The sequence below is a fragment of the Impatiens glandulifera genome, chromosome 6 (genome assembly GCF_907164915.1).
Source record: "Impatiens glandulifera chromosome 6, dImpGla2.1, whole genome shotgun sequence".
Classification (NCBI taxonomy): Eukaryota; Viridiplantae; Streptophyta; class Magnoliopsida; order Ericales; family Balsaminaceae; genus Impatiens; species Impatiens glandulifera.
This window is the reverse complement of record NC_061867.1, coordinates 41,979,357-41,991,982: the sequence shown is the minus strand read 5'-3', so window position 1 is coordinate 41,991,982 and position 12,626 is coordinate 41,979,357.

Below are 12,626 nucleotides of genomic sequence, written 5' to 3'. Positions count from 1 at the left end.
AAGAACAGAAAAATAGGGACTAATTTAATTTTTTGAAAATTCATACTAAGTCTAATTTGTTTTATAAGATGAAACTTTAATATTATGTTTTTATATATAAAAAACACTTCTCTTTTTTTATTATCATTATAGTTTTTTTGCAATGTCAAATTAGACTAAACTTATTTAACAGTTATAACCTCATTTTTAACTAAAATAGGTTTTTAATACTATAATATTTCAAATAAGTTAGTTTAACCCTTTTGAATTGAATGTTATGTTTTTTAATGATTATATTTTATTTCTAAATTTACTTTATAATATTATGAATGATTAAATATATTAGATGTTTCAAAATATTAATTGGGTCAAAATTAATTTATTAAGTAAAGAAAATATTAAACGGGTTAAAATTATATGTTAAACAGATAAAAAAAACATCAAATGAGTGCAAAGTATGTTCAATGTGTCCTCTCATAAAACATTAAATAGATTAGAAGTAGGTTTAAATGGCAAAATTAAGTAAAAATCAGTCAAAAAAAATAAAAAATACAAATGGATAAAGAAATTTTTTAACTAGTCAAAATTTGTAAATTTTAAATTGAGTCAAGTCGAGTATATACGGTTTTGAATTGACCAATTCGGGAAATTAAGTACCTAATTAAGGACATTGTTTATTTATTAACTAACGTGCATCTGAAATGGTTATATATTTTCAAAGTTCTATTTAATTAAAATAATATATCAAATTAAAAATATATAATATTTAAATTTAAAACTATAATATATCACACATATTTTAGTTATTTTTAACTAATGGTAATATATATATATATATATATATATATATTAATTAATCGAATTAATTATTGTGATAATTAAATCATAATTAATAAAAAGTAATGACAAAAAAAAAAAAAATAATTTGAAATAAATGTTATACTCATTTGATTTTAAATTAATTTTAAAAAAATCAAAAGATATTATAATAAATAATTTTGGATAAATGTTATATTCATCTTATCTCATATAAATTATTTATTAAACTCCAAAAATAAAAAAATTAAAAATTAAAAACATAAATGTCATATTTATTAAAATATTTTTGTATATTATATAAGTTGAGAATGAAAATGAAGTACAAAGAAATTGAAAAATCAATTTCAAACAAGCTATAAGGCTGAAAAAGGACCAAAATTTGCATCTAAAGAGATTAGTGCAACAGACCCCTTAGCTCTCGGATGTCAGAAGCCAACCGCGTAGCCCGCTACAACGGAAGAAAGACGCTTCCGCGCAACACCGGATCAGCAAACGGGCACCTCAGCGACGTCAGCAAAACGCCCGAACGCCAACGAAACGCGAAAAGAGCATAAGGTCTTCGAATTTTTTGCCCGAAATGACGTTATTTAGCTTGGTTTGTCTTCTTCCTCGCGACGATAATCCATATAAGAATAAAGCTTCCATCTTTGATTTTTCAAAGATGAAACTTTGTCGTTTCTCCACCTTTTGAGTTCGTTCAAAATGTGAAATTATCACCCTACTTCGGTGATCATTTCTCCTATAACAACAACTGGCCGAAGATCAAACAAAAGATCATCAGTGGCCTTTTGTCTTAATTCGAACCACTTGCTCGACGAACCAATCTTGGGAGGCTATAAATAACCTCATCTAGGCAAACCGAAGGCAAATGATCTACTCTCAAGCTCTCAATCACCCCAAAAACTAAATCCGCCATTAAAGCTCTTCAAACTTTTCTGAAAAATTGGAATTTTTGTGTAAGGTTGTAAAGCTCTAACTCATGCTTTCAGAAAGCTTCCTTAAGAGTTAAGGAGTGTTCCCCAACTCAAAGTAATCTTTCAATCACATTGTAATTCGAATAACCTGTTTGAATTGAAACTTTTATATTTTCGTTTTAATAATTTAATATACTACCTTAATATATAATTTGTTGATTGAGAAACGATACTAGGATTCTTTATAAGTTTTCAATTTTAACAAAATTCAATCAATCGTCTTATATAAAAAAAATCCCAAATTTTATTTTGAAAATTTTCAAAATAGAGTTTCTGTTATTGAGTTATTTCTCAAAAACATCAACCCATAAAATTTCCCAACATGTTTCTAATGATGTTGGGAACCTATTTGAATCAATTCTAAGCCATCCCAATAGTTTTTTTTTTATCAAAAATTAATTTTTTTATAAAATAAAATTTCAATCTTGAATTGGTTAAAATGAGCAACCACTATTTATGTTTTGGTTTCATTAAAGCCAAAAAACAAATACCCGTTCTTTGTATCAAAATTGTTTGGGTTGAATGGAACATCATTCCAATCGAATGACACACCGAGATGATGTTATGAATGATCATCAGAACTATCTGAAGTTTCTCATGTTCCCAGATCAAAGAATTCGGGCCTCAAACGAAATCATCAAACCTGCATTTTGATATTTTTGAGGACCGAGAAACCTAGCCCATGTCTAACCTAGGACCGGGAGTCCTTTGGACATTGTACCGATAAAGTTAACTCAAGGCTAACCTAGGACCAATCATCCTTAGCACCCGGGACTGAAGAAATTTAGTCTGAGATTAACCTAGGACCGGGTGTTATTCATACCAAGGACCGAAGAAAGTTAGCCTGAGACTAACCTAGGACTAAACGGTTGCTGCACCCCACCGAGGATTCCCGCATCCGATTGAGAGCTTCCTACACCCAGGACTGAGGACTCCCGCACCTAAGACCAATTAATCTTGCACCCAACCGAGGGTCTTCAGCACTCCGACCGAGAATTCTCGCACCTCGACTAAGGGTTCCCGACCTAGGACCGAGGGTTTTAGCCCATGACCAATGGAATTTGCACCCAAGACTAAGAATATCGATTTCGGGGTCTATTTGGTTCAATTTTTAATATTTAAAAATTATTTTTTTAATTTTGGAACTTAATTTTTTTTTTAAAATCTAAAAAAATAGAAAATGACTTCAAAATACTTGTAAGAATATTTTCACAAAATAAATATTTTGATAAGGCTTGTTTGAGATTTATTTTAAATCCTAATGCCTTCAATTGATATTCTTCATGTGCATTCCTAATCAATAATCACCATCAGCTACAGTTACCAGCATTTAAATATTATTTACAAACGTATTAACTACATTTTTCTTTTAGTTTGTAATTTGGTGATACTCAAAAAAAGGCTTTTGCGCTTCATCCTCCGTACCCGTTTTAAAAACGATCTCTACTTATAAAGTTGACTTTTGAAAATCGGTTGTATAACGTTTGAGTTTTAACTAATTATTATTCCGATCTTAGTCATGTTTCTAGGTTTTAGCGTTATTTAAAATATTGAAACAACAACATTTAAAATGTTGGTATCTGTTGCAAATGATAACTATGGAGGAAATACCTGAAAATATCAGTTATTTTTAAAGAAATTAAGGTTTAGAAATAAATACTAAACGAGCCTTTTTGAAAATATTTTTGTGGGAACATCCCAAAAATATTTAAAATGTATTTTCTAATTTTTTGGGATTTTTAGAAAATGATTTGGAGTCCCAAAATACAAAAATAATTTAGGATTTTGAAAAGTGGAACCAAACAGGCCTTAGGACTGGAGTCCTAAGGATGGGGTTCGTTTTATCGATCGAGGTAAAAAAAAATCCTCGGTCCAAGTCGATGTTCGGGATCTTTGGTCCTAGGTTAGCCTGGGCTAAGTTTCTTGGTCCTGAGTGCGGGAGCTCTCGGTTCCAAGGTTAGAACTCTTAGTCTTAGGGTTAGGAATCTCAGTCCCAGGGTTAGGACTCTCGGTCCTAGGGTTAGGGAGTCTTAGTCCCAAGGTTAGAACTCTCGGTCCTAGGGTTAGAACTATCGGTCCTAGGGTTAGGACTCTCGGTCCTAGGGCTAGAGAGTGTCGGTCCCAAGGTTAGAACTCTCGATCCTAGGGTTAGAGAGTCTCGGTCCCAAGGTTAGAACTCTTGGTCCTAGGTCTTGGTTCAATCTCAAGAACATTGGTCATATGTTTGATTTTCTCGGTCCTTTGTCTCGATCCAGACCAAGGATCCTCGGTCGGATAACTCGTTCCTAGGCTAACGAGCCTCGGTCCTCAAGAACAAAGCTCATAGGAACATGTTAATCATCATCTCAAGATATCAATCGACCTAGATGATGATCAATTTGTTCAAAACTGTTTGTGATAAAAAATTGGGTTTTTGATTTTAAAGCTGTTCTAAAGTGTAATGAGTTATTCAATAGTTTTCTTATACTACATATAATTGATTGATACCAAAACAAGAACACTGTCTTTTCGTTTTGACCAATTCAATAACTCAAAATTTTCAATATATTTTGAAATTTTATTAATTTTGATAAAAAATGATCGGAATGGATTAAACATGATTCAAAAAGGTGCCTAACATCATTACAATCATGTTGGAAAGCTTTATAGGCTATGATTCAATAAAATTAATCTAAGAATAGTAAACCTGTTTTTTGATTTTTAAAATTCAAATTTGGGTTTTTGTTATGAGATCGATTGATCGGTTATATCCTATCTAGACACTTTCTGAATAATCTAGGTATGAGTTTTCAACCATAAAACACCATAAATAGCAAGCATACAAGCTTATGCAATTTGAAATATTAAATTTTCAAATTCAAACTGTAAATATGAATTAGAGGTTGATTAGAACCTTACCAAGGATTGGAGAAAACTCCTTGATCCCTAGGGAAGATTTATGGATACTCAGATCCAAGCTCTAAGGCCTCAAATAGATAAATTCAAATAATCTGAAAGCTTCAAGCTTTAATGGCGAATTTTTGACTTTCTTTAATTTGAAGGGTATGAGTTGGTTCCTTCGCTTTGGAATTACTTAGGGAAGCTATTTATATCATTCCTAAGTCGGTTGGAGAATTCTAGTGGCCTGAATCAGCTAAAAGACATTAATGGCTTTTGCTTGTTCTTGATTAAAGTAGTTGGAATATGGACAATTCATCCCTATTTTGATAGGTAGAAATGATCACCATTGTAGGGTGATCATTCTGGACTTTAAATGACCCAAATTGGTTGAATGTGGAGGAATTTCCAAAAAGGAGAAATCATTCACGGTTCTTCATCCTTATCCAGACGGTATCGCGATGAAGAAGAAGGTGGCGCTCAAAACGACGTCGTTTTAAGTACGATGGATCGTTCCATTGGCATTCCATCCAAGCGTCATTGCGTTCAGACGGTTTGTTAGCGTCATAGAAAATTGGGCTTAGCCGTTCCGCTGTGCCCCGGGCGCGCATTTCTTTGGCTACAACCGGCTACGCTACTCTTTCATGGGTGCTGGATGAAAATCCAACGCTTATCTGATGGTCCCGGCGTGCAACTAATTTCTTTAGTGTCGGCCACACATGATGACATATATATTTTTCTTTCCCCCTTTTGGCTTTAATTTTGATATTTTTAAATACATAAAATAATAAAATAAATACGGCAAATATTTTACTAATTTATTTTATTTTATTTTTGTATAATTTTAGGGTTAAATAAATAATTGTTTCAAATGAATTGGATACAAAAAAATCATTCTAAATTATTTATCTTTGTCCCTTATTTTTTCTAAAATTATTTTTAGATATATGAGTACAACCTTTATCTTAAATAATTTTATTTTTTATTTTGGCGTTAACCCTTAATTAATTTGATTAATTAACACTATAATTAATCTTAATTAATTTTTTAAAATAAGTTTTTGGCTATGAGGTTAATTATTTTGATCTTATTTATTTAAAAATAATTAAAAATAATTATTTTAATATTATAAATTGGAGTGTCGATTTTTACTAATTACAAAGTGCCCCTCTCGAATCGAGTTTTAATATAACAAACTGTTTTTTGAAAACGTTGAATTCGAGTATGACATCTAACACTAAGTTATCTTTTCCAATTTATAATGAGGGAGTTATGAAAGTTGGAACATGTAGCGTGTCGCGGTTGGAGTGACCTGCTGATGTTATACGTATCATTCGTCGATGTGCTTCCAAGCGTTACTTTAGGAAATCCTTTCCTTGGTGTTTATCCTAACAAGGATGATTCTTGAAAATCCTGTTTTATAGAAGTTAACAAAGTACCCATAAAATCCATGTGATAAAGGTGATCATAGGAATTGAAACACCAATTCATATTTAGCATAAACATCAATAGATTATTCATGTTTTAGTAATATATAAATGGCTAAAGGTTAATTTCATGAGATATGCTGGGAACATGAAATTCTTAGTAACGTTTCATGTGGGTTACTAACAAGTAACATCATAGGAGGATTATAAACATATGATTGTGATACTTATCAGCAATTAAGTCTTGGTGAGGTAGTCAACCAAATTTCTTATGGGTTTTTCTATTGTGTGATCATGTATATATGATCATGGTATCGTCGATGTTTAACGTAAAAGTTAACAAACTTTCTGTGAAGATCAGTCACAGGTGAGGTTGAGAACGATCATATATAAATGATTGTGGTGCTATCAACAGATAAGCTTTCGTGTCGTTGTGAATTGGGAATATAACATTTATCAGGTAACGAGATCATATTAGAGAACATGACGTGGTAAGAGAACATGAATTCATTGGAGTACCTATCGTGAGATAGGATTTCAAACAAGGCTTAAATGCCTATCAAGAGATAGAGTTTGGAATACCTATTCGGATGATATGGTTTGTCGGAATATCTATCAAAAGATAGGGTTTGCTTGAGTACCTATGTGAGTGATAGGGCTTGAATTACCTGTTTGGAGGACAAGGCTTTAAATACCTATTTGAGCGATAGAGTTTTGTTTAAGGACCTATCGAGAGATAGGGTTTTGTGATAATTTAGATGATTGAGTTTGGGAAGGATCATGTACAAACAATTAGTGTGCTTGTTGACAAACAAGGCTTGAATACTATCAAAGATAGGATTTTGAGGTACATGTTCGAATGAGAGGGCTTGATTACCTATCGAATGATAGAGTTTAATTGAGAATATACATAAATGATTGTTTTGCTTATTGACAAACAAGGCATGCTTTTGTTATTCGGAAGATATACCTATTGAGAAATAGGGTTTTGACCAGATACCTATCAAGAGATAGGGTTTGCTTGAGTATTTATGCGAGTGATATGGTTTGGATTACCTGTTTGGACGACAGGATTTGGAATACCTATTCGAGTGATAGGGATTTTTCTGATGACCTATCAAGTGATAGGGTTTGGATTATAGGGTTTGAAATACTTATCAAGAGGTAGGGCTTCGTGTGATTGGATCATGTACTAATGATCTCTTGGCTTATTTAAAGACAAGGCTTGGAGTATCTATAAAAAGATAAAGTTTGGCTTGATAGTGTGTTGATTGCATTGATGTTGAGAGAAGGGATACTTATCGAGTGATAGGGTTTTTACGGAATCGTATATAAACGATGTCTCCACCTATTGATAAATAGGGTTTATAGAAGAAATCATGTACAAATGATTTCTCACACCTATCAAAAGACAGGATTTCTAACGGAATCCTATACAAATGATGTATTGACCTATCAACATATATGGATTATTGATGGATCATTTACATATGATCTCAGGTCCTTGTCGACAGACAAGATTGTTAACGGATCATCTTACAAATGATATCTCTGCTTTTTAATAAATAAGGCTTATGAAACGATTTCTCGCATTTATCGACGGATAGGGTTTGAATACCTAATAACAACTAGGGTTTTTAACAGGATCATATACACATGATCTCGGGTCCTTGTTGAGATATAAGATTGTTAACGGATCATCTTACAAATGATCTCTCTACTTATTAACAAACAAGACTTATAACGGAATCGTGTACGAATGATTTCTCGCACCTATCAATAGATAAGGTTTGGATACCTAACTACAATTAGGGTTTAAACAGGATTGTGTACAAATAATCTTACGCACCTATCCACATATAGGGTTTAGATACCTAACTACAATTAGAGTTTTTAACCGGATCATATACACATGACCTCGGGTCCTTGTCGACAAACACGATTGTTAATAGATTATCTTACAAATGATATCTATTCTTTTTAACAAACAACACTTATAACAAAATCATGTACGAACAATTTCTCGCACCTATAAATAGATAGGGTTTTGGAGACCTAACTACAATTAGGGTTTAAACGAGATTGTGTACGAACAATCTCACGCACATATCAACAGATAGGGTTTAAATACCAAACTATAATTAGGGTTTTTAGTGGAATCGTATAAAAACGATCTATTGCACCTATCAACAGATAACGTTTTGATGCCTAACTATAATTAGGGTTTAAACGGGATTGTGTACGAACAATCTCACGTACCTATCAATAGATAGGGTTTAGGTACCTAAATACAATTAAGGTTTTTAGAGGAATCATATAAAAACAATATATCGCACCTATCAACATATAGAGTTTTGAAGACCTAACTACAATTAGGGTTTAAACGGAATTGTGTACGAACAATATCACATACCTATCAACAAATAGAGTTTAGATACATAACTACAATTAGGGTTTTTAGAGGAATCGTATAAAAACGATCTATCGCACCTATCAACATATGGGGTTTTATAGATTCGATGTTGATTATTTTGATTTTACAGTATCGGTCGCGACTCTATTCCTTTTAAGAGAATATTTCAACATAATCATTGTTTCCTTTTTTTCAAAGTGTCCTTCACAGATTATTGAAATCCGTCCTTATATATGGACAAATGACTCATGTTTTTTTTGATAAAGAAACATTTTTTGTTTCCCCAGTTCCTATCCTTGTTTCTCTCTTTTCTTTTTGGAGATTAGAATGAACCTTAAAACTTTAGAATGAATCATGACATTTTTGGATTCAAAACGTATTCGGGGCTAGACTTTGAATATATTTTTTGTCATTTGTGATGATCTTTCTTTCATCAAGGAATAAAATTTATTTTTCCCCAACTTTCGAGATATCGTCTATAAATCCGATCTCGTGTACAAACAATTATTCATGATCATAACCCTCGAGGAAGGTGGTCAAAATTTTAACATTTTGACGTTTTAATAAAAGAGTGCAACTTATTTTTGGTTGCTCGGCCCTGAACCACATTTTTTAAAAGTTTGATTCATCGCAAAAACATTTGGGAGAGGCTTTTAACTTTATGCTTTGAGCTTTCATATGTCATTTTTCTCTTATTTTTTTGTTGGCTCGCGGGTATATCTAGTAGAATCGATACATCCTTGACTTTGCCATATGAAATCAAGATTCAGATCTTGGGTAGGCAACGAATTGTGATTTCAATACCTCAACCACTTGAGTCGTTTACTTTTTTCATTTTTGGGGTATATCTGATAGAATAAGTACATTCTGCTCTTAATGTAGAAATCAAGCCTAGAGTCTGAGTGAGCACGAATGATGATTTTAATACCTCAACAACACAAGAACATTTTTCAATTATTTTTAGAGATTTTCAGAGTTTATTCTAGTTCTCTATTTGACATTTTTCATTTTTGTTTTTTTCTTCCCAAAGCATGAGTTACAAACCTCTCCTTCTTTAACAAAAGTAATGATGAAGTGTCCTTTCTCAATTTGGGTCTCTATGCCTCACTTTTATGGAGTTTATTTAGATTCTTTTTCTTCAAAAACCTTCGATGGAGGGTTGCTCTTAAGATAATCATCTTCAAATAAAAAAGAGCTTATGACTGATATCTATTGAATCAAGTTTATTGTGAAATCCTCGGTTTTATTTATGAGAATATAAATTTAAAGGAAGCGATACTTTTGGCCTTGTCCCTACTTGTTTCCTAAAATCCGAAAAATCATTTCTAGGATGAAATCAAGGTTTTCTTCTTTTCTCAAAAGATGTTTTTTTCTCTTATGAGGAATGGACTGAGGTTTTTTTATTTATGTACTTGAGATCTGTCCTAAAAATGCAGGTTGCCTACATATCTTCTCTCATTTATTTTTTGTACTGAGAAAAAAAATCAGGTCTTCGTAGTTCATACATGAGTCCTTTATCCATGTACCAAGTTATACAAAACATGGGATTGGATTCTGTTGAGATAAACTTCTTTTAAGGTCGAGCTTTAAACCGTTCTGTGATGTTTGATATTATATAAAATATCTCTTAAGCGCATCGATATTGCTTGGTGCAATAAACTCTTTACCTTCAATGTTAGATAGGCAGACAACTCTACTAGAGAGGATTTTATTAAGTAGGAAGGGTCCTTCCCATTGGGGTCGAATCTTGCCCTTGGGATTTAGGAGTTCTCGGGTTCCTTTGAGAACTAGATCACCTTATTTAAGGTTTCTAGGTTTTACCTTCCTATTGAAGGTGTCCGACATGCGTTTTTGGTATGCTGATTTACATAAAGTATTTAACCTCCTATCCTCCATTAACGTTAGTTAGTCATATCGAGACTTGAGCCAGTTTTCTTCTATGACGTAGCTCTCTAAGAGTATTATTAGAGTTGGAATCTTAATTTCGATTGGTTGTACAACGTTCTTGCCATAAACTAAAGAGTAGGGAGTTTTGTCCATTGAAGTTCGAGCTGTTGTACGATATCCCCATAAGGCGCATGTTAGCTTCTCATGCTAGTCCTTATATGTGTTGGTCATCTTCTTGATGATCCTAATCACGTTTCTTTTTGCCTTTTCGACCGCACCATCGGTTTGGGGTTTATAGGGTGATGATTTGTGTTGCTCGATTTTGAATTCGTTGAGCAATTACAACACTTTTCCTTGGAAGTGTCGATCATTGTCTAAAATCAGGGTGAGAGGAACTCCATATCTAGCGATAAAATGGGGAGGGTATTCTACATACTCAATGTACTTCTAGAGAGTGTCGTACCAATGTTTAATAACATTCTCACAAGAAGTGAATGCTCTTAATTCAAAATCAAGTAATTTCTTTTGTCGAATTTTTAGAGGTTTGACATAGATTCCGTTAGGAATTTGAGTCTTGGCTGCTAAAGTAGCTAGGGCATCCGCGAAACTATTTTGGCTTCTTGGAGCGTGAACAAATGATACTTGATGTTCATGAGTTTTGTCAAGTGAGTGTGGTAGGGTTTCAAGTTTTGCCCTTTCACTTGCCACGTGCCATTGGCTTGGGATATAACCAAATTAGGGTCACCAACGAATTTTAGTTTGCTTGCCCCTTTTCATATGCCAACTTAAGACCTGAGAGGCATGCCGCGTATTTGGCCTCATTATTGGTGACGGGATATTCGAACTTTATGGATATTGGGTTATATGTCCCTTTCAGGTCAATTAACAAAATCCCAATTTTGTAACTCGTGGTATCGAGATTGCCGAAGGAGACGGGGTCTCACAACGTTGAACGCTCACACACACACCGTTCAATAATAACCCTATTAGAGGTTAATATCTGGTCTCCACTCTACACAAACCTTCACAAACTCTTGACAAAGTCAAGTGCATAACTGTTTATTTGGATCTGAAACAACAAATGATCAATAAGAATGATGAAATAATAAAGAACACACAACACAAAACACATATTTTATGGATGTTTGGAGATAAAGCTCCACGTCACCCCTTCTTCTCAAACCTTTGAGAAGGATATTTACTAGAATACTCGGTCTGTTTACAACACGTATACAAACTCAGTTGAACAACCATGGCTTAGTTACTGCCTGGTTTTGACCTTCTAATAGACCCACTCTGTTGAACATAAACGAATTCTGTCAACTTATAATGCTCACCACTCACACAGAATAAGTAGTATTATAATACACTTGAATGCCTTTGAGAATTAGAATTTGAGAGATTAACAGCGGGTTCGATAGATAAAGATTAGCAAAAGTTGTTGAAGCAAATTGACTTTTGTCTTCTTAAGTAGGCAAATTTATCAACGAATATATTTGCAACTTCAACGACTATATCTGCTTCATAAGACCATTGACTTCACTTTGATTGGTTGAAGTCTAGAGTAGTACAACATATGAGATATTCTTTGATCTTGTCTGTACTTTGGATAATAGTAAGCCAAATTCTCATTAATGCGATTTCAATCTTCAAGGAATGTATGAATTAGAATGTTTGATCTGATTCTGCTAGAGTGAGAAGATATCAGTCTTTGTACTTAAATGGAAAAGGTCATTTGGGAAGTGTAAAACTGACGTCTGACTTTTCCGGAAATATCCATATATATATTCCCTAGGTTGACTAAGTATGACAATTGTGAGATGTCGGGTGCCGAAATGTGGGATGCCGAAGTGCTTGCAGAAAGTCGATCTGCAGAAAGCCGATCTGTAGAAAACTGGAATGGTCCATATGCCGATATGCACTGGGAGCCGATATGCTTCAAATACCGATTTGCACCGGAAGCCGATATGCTTCAAATGCAGATTTGCACTAAAAGCCATTATACTTCAAATGTCGATTTGCACAGGAAGCCGATATCCACCAACTATCGATATCTCCAAAAGTCAATATCCGCCAACTGTCGATATCTCCAAAAGCCAATATCCGCCAACTGTCGATATCTCCAAAAACTGATATCCGCCAACTGCCGATATCTCCAAAAGCTGATATATCACAAAACCAATCTAGTTTAATCTGCACATAGTTATTTTGACACAATTAGATTTTTATTTAAATAGTTAATTAATACTA